The sequence below is a fragment of the Apostichopus japonicus genome, chromosome 8 (assembly GCF_037975245.1).
Source record: "Apostichopus japonicus isolate 1M-3 chromosome 8, ASM3797524v1, whole genome shotgun sequence".
NCBI classification, from domain to species: domain Eukaryota; kingdom Metazoa; phylum Echinodermata; class Holothuroidea; order Aspidochirotida; family Stichopodidae; genus Apostichopus; species Apostichopus japonicus.
In genome coordinates, this window is record NC_092568.1 from 39339342 (window position 1) to 39344990 (window position 5649).

Below are 5649 nucleotides of genomic sequence, written 5' to 3' on the forward strand. Positions count from 1 at the left end.
TTAATAAAATAAAATGGTCATCGATTACATAGATCGTTATGCCATGAAAAGAGATGATTAATTAGAAACGAAATTGTAACTCTAAAACTATTCATTTAATCTGTGAGCTAGTGTGGTAAAGGGCCAAATCAGCGGAAAAGTTACTTAAAACTAGTTGTTGCAGTTACAGAAAACTGACATTTTAAAGTCACTGTGCTTGTGTTTTTACTGTTTTTTCTCCATTATATGATGATTTGTTTGTTTCCTATTTCCATCTATTCAATTCTTTGTAGTGGGTAAGTTTTGATTATGATCAACAATTGTAGAACCGTGTTATTATCTATTCCCAAGAGGGCTATCAAATACTGTAAATTCTTCATTTTCATTTACAGTTTGAATGAAATATTATAATTAGCACACTTTTGATAACGCACGATTTAATGCAATAAAACGGTCATCGATTACAAAAATGGTAATGCCAAAAAAAGAGAGACGATAGTTGTAAAATGAATTTGTAAATCTAACATTCTTCATTGATCTTGTGAGCTAGTGAACTTAAGAGCCAAAAGCAGTGGTAAAGTAACCGAAAACTAGTTGTTACAGTTATAGTAAACTGACATTTTAAAGTCACCGTGCTTGTGCTCTTAATATTTACTCTATTAAATGATGATTTGTTTGTTTAATTCTTTCCATTTATTCGTTTCTTTATAGCCGGTAAGTTTTGATCATGATTATCATTTTGAAGAACCGTGCCATTTTCTATTCCCACGAGGGCAATCAAGTCCTGTAAACTCTTTATTTTTATGCACAAATCAGTGAAATATAATACTTAGCACAACTTTTGTAACGCACGTTTAAATACATTAAAATGTATATCGATTATACGAATGGCAATTTCAATGAAGCTGGAACTCATTTTTAAATATTTTTTTTCTCTATATAATGTATCCGTTGATGATAAGAGCAAGTGAAGTGATGAGCCAAATACAAAGAGAAAACTCATGAAAACAAGTTGTTTCTCTTATGTATATATGTACAATTAATGTCACTGTGCTAGTATTTTTAATATGATTTCTCCATGATATAACGATTTGTTCTTTACTTCTATATATTCGTTTCCTTTCAGATGGTAGGTCTTTATCATGATTAACGATTGTAGACACATGTCATTACCTAGTCCCCTTTTCACAAAAGCCACAGGGGAAATCGATTTCTGTTAATTCTTTATATTCATCATCAACAATGTCAATCATAAGTTACACTTTTCACTCTTTTGATCACGAATGACAAGTTCATAAACATTCAACGATATGTTGTGAACTGGTGAGGTTAATAGCCAAAGGCAGCGGAAAAGTTATGGAAAACTAGTTGTTTCAGTTATGATAAACTTTGAAAGTCAATTGGTAACGCGCGATTTAATACAATACAATGGACATCGATTACATAGATGGTATTGCCATGAAGAGAGGTGATTGTTGTGAAATGAATTTGTAAATCTAACATTCTTCATTGATGTTGTGAGCAAGTCAAGTTCAGAGTCAACAGCAGCGGAAAAGTAACGGAAATCTAGTTGTCACAGCTATATTAAACTGACAAGTTAAAGTCAATGTACTTGTGTTTTAACTGTTTTTCTCTACTATATGATGATTTTTTGTCTTTCAATATATTTGTTTCTTTGTAGCTGGTAAGTTTTGATCATGATTATCATTTGTAGAACCGTGCCATTTTCTATTCCTACGAGGGCAATCAAGTCCTGTAAATTCTTTATTTTTATGCACAATTCAATGGAATATCATACTTAGCACAACTTTGGTAACGCATGTTTAAATACATTGACATGTTTATCGATTATACGAATGGCAATTTCACTGAAGCTTGAACTCATTTTTAAATATTGTTTTTTCTCTATATAATGTATCCGTTGATGATAAGAGCAAGTGAAGTGATGAGCCAAATACAAAGAGAAAACTCATGAAAACAAGTTGTTTCTCTAATAAATATATTTACAATTAGTGCCACTCTCCTTTTATTTTTAATATGATTTCTCCATGATATAACGATTTGTTCTTTACTTCTATCTATTCGTTTCCTTTCAGATGGTAGGTCTTTGTCATGATTAACGATTGTAGACACATGTCATTTCCTATTCCCCCTTTCACAAAAGCCACAGGTGAAATCGATTCCTTTTAATTCTGTATATTCATCATCAACAATGTCAATCATATGTTACACTTTTCACTTTTTTTGATCACGAATGACAAGTTCATAAACATTCAACGATATGTTGTGAGCTGGTGAGGTTAATAGCCAAAAGCAGCGGAACAGTTTTGGAAAACTAGTTGTTTCAGTTATGATAAACTTTGAAAGTCAATGGGTAACGCACGATTTAATACAATACAATGGACATCGATTAGATAGATGGTACTGCCATGAAGAGAGGTGATTGTTGTGAAATGAATTTGTAAATCTAAGATTCTTCATTGATGTTGTGAGTAAGTCAAGTTAAAATCCAACAGCAGCGGAAAAGTACAGCTACAGGAAGCTGACATGTTAAAGTCAGCGTACTTGTATTTTAACTGTTTTCTCTATTTTATGATGATTTTTTTCCTTTCCATATATTTGTTTCATTGTAGCTGGTAAGTTTTGATCATGATCGACAATTGTAGAATGTTATCATTATCTATTCCCACGAGGGCGATCAATTACTGCAAATTCTTTATTTTCATACAAAATTGCCATGAAATATTATAATTAGCACAACTTTGGTAACAGACGATTTAATAAAAAATGGTCATTATCTATTCCCACAAGGGCAATCAATTACTGTAAATTCTATATTTTCATACAAAATTTGAATTATAAATATCACAACTTTGGTAACGCGCAATGTATACAAAAACAAATGGTCATCGATTACATATATTGTAATGCCATGAAGAGAGATGATTGTTGTGAAATAAGCTTGTTAATCTAACATTATGCATTGGTGTTGTAAGCTAGTTAAGTTAAGGGCTAAAAGCAGCGGAAAAGTTGCGCAAATGTTGTTGTTACAGTTATAGTAAACTGACATTTTAAAGTCACTGTGCTTGTATTTTTACTGTTTTTTTCTCAATTATATGATAATTTGTTTTTGTTTTCTTCTTTCCATGTATTCGTTTCTTTGTAGTTGGTAAGTTTTCTTCATGATCGACAATTGTAGAACCGTGTTATTATCTATTCCCACGAGGGCAATCAATTACTGTAACTTCTTTATTTTCACACAAAATTGCAATGAAATATAGAAATTAGCAAAACTTTTTTAACGCACGATTTAATACAATAAAATGGTCATCGATTACATAGATTGTAATGCCATAAAGAGAGATGATTTTTGTGAAATTAATTTGTAAAACTAACATTCTTCATTGATGTTGTGAGCTAGTGAAGTTAAGAGCCAAAAGCAGCGGAAAAGTTGCGGAAAACTAGTTGTTACAGTTATAGTAAAGCGACATTTTAAAGTCACGGTGCTTGTGTTTTTACTGTTTTTCTATAATTTATGATGATTTGTTGTTGTTTTTCTTACATGTATTCGTTTCTTTTTAGTGGGTAAGTTTTGATGATGAGGTCAATCAATTACTGTAAATTCGTTTTTTCTGATAGTTACACGAATGAAATATTATAATGAACACAACTTTGGTCACGCACGATTTAATACAATAAAATGTTTATCGAGTATATGAATGGCAATGTTAATGAAGCTGGAACTTAATTTTTAACATTTTGTTAATCTATATAATTTATCCGTTTATGATATGAGCAAGTGAATTGATGAGCCAAATACAAAGAGAAAGCTCATGAAGGCAAGTTGTCTCTCTAATAAATATACTTACCCTTTTAAGCCACAGTGCTTGTGTTTTTGATTTGTTTTTCTCCATTTTATAACGATTTGTTCTTTACTTCTATCTATTCGTTTCTTTTCAGGATGTAAGTGTCTTATCATGATTAACGATTGTATACACAAGTTCCTTCTCCCCTTTCAAAAAAGCCACCAGGGAAATTGATTCCTGTTAAATCTCTATATATAAATCATCAACAATGTCGATCAAATATAACCCTTTTAAGAAAGTACAATAAACATACAACGATACGTTGTGAGCTGGTGAGGTTTATAGCCAAAAGCAGCGGAAAAGCTATGGAAAACTAGTTGTTTCAGTTATGATAAACTTTGAAAGTCAATTGGTATCGCACGGTTCAATACAATAAAATGGACATCAATTACAAAGATCGTAATGCCATGAAGAGAGACATTTGTTGTGATTTTTTTTATGTGTAAATCTAACATTCTTCATTGATGTTGTAAGCTAGTGAAGTTAAGAGCCAAAAGCAGCGGAAAGTTGCGGAAAACTTGTTGTCACAGTTAGAGTCAAATGACATTTTAAAGTCACTGTGCTTGTCTTGTTACTGTGTTCTATATTATATGATGATTTGTTTGTTTTCTTCTTTCCATCTATGCGATACTTTGTAGTGGGTAAGTTTTTATGATGATCGACAATTGTAGAACCGTGTTATTATCTATTCCCACGAGGGCAATCAATCACTGTTAATTCATTATTTCATGAAAAAAATTGAATGAAATATTATAATTAGCACACTTTTGATAACGCACGATTTTATGCAATAAAATTGTCATCGATTACAAAAATGGTAATGTCATAAAGAGAGACGATTGTTGTAAAATGAATTTGTAAATATAGCATTCTTCATTGATCTTGTGAGCTAGTGAACTTAAGAGCCAAAAGCAGCGGTAAAGTTACCGAAAACTAAATGTTACAATTATAGTAAACTGACATTTTAAAGCACAATGTGCTTTTGTTCTTAATATTTACTCTATTAAATGATGATTTGTTTGTTTTATTCTTTCCATTAATTCGTTTCTTTACAGCCGGTAAGTTTTGATCATGATTATCATTTGTAGAACCGTGCCATTTTCTATTCCCACGAGGGCAATCAAGTTCTGTAATTTTTTTTATTTTTATGCACAATTCAATGGAATATCATACTGATCACATCTTTGGTTACGCACGTTTAAATACATTAAAATGTTTATCGATTATACAAATGGCAATGTCAATGAAGCTGGAACTCATTTTTAAATATTTTTTTTCTCTATATAATGTATCCGTTAATGATAAGAGCAAGTGAAGTGATGAGCCAAATACAAAGAGAAAACTCGTGAAAACAAGTTGTTTCTCTAATATATATATTTACAATTGATGTCACTGTGCTAGTATTTTTAATATGATTTCTCCATGATATAACGATTTGTTCTTTACTTCTATCTATTCGTTTCCTTTTAGATGGTAGGTCTTTATCATGATTAACGATTGTAGACACATGTTATTACCTATTCCCCCTTTCACAAAAGCCACAGGGGAAATCGATTTCTGTTAATTCTTTATATTCATCATCAACAATGTCAATCATATGTTACACTTTTCACTATTTTGATCACGAATGACAATTTATAAACATTCAACGATATGTTGTGAGCTGGTGAGGTTAATAGCCAAAAGCAGCGGAACAGTTTTGGAAAACTAGTTGTTTCAGTTACAATAAACTTTGAAAGTCAATTGGTAACGCACGAATTAATACAATACAATGGACATCGATTACATAGATGGTATTGCCATG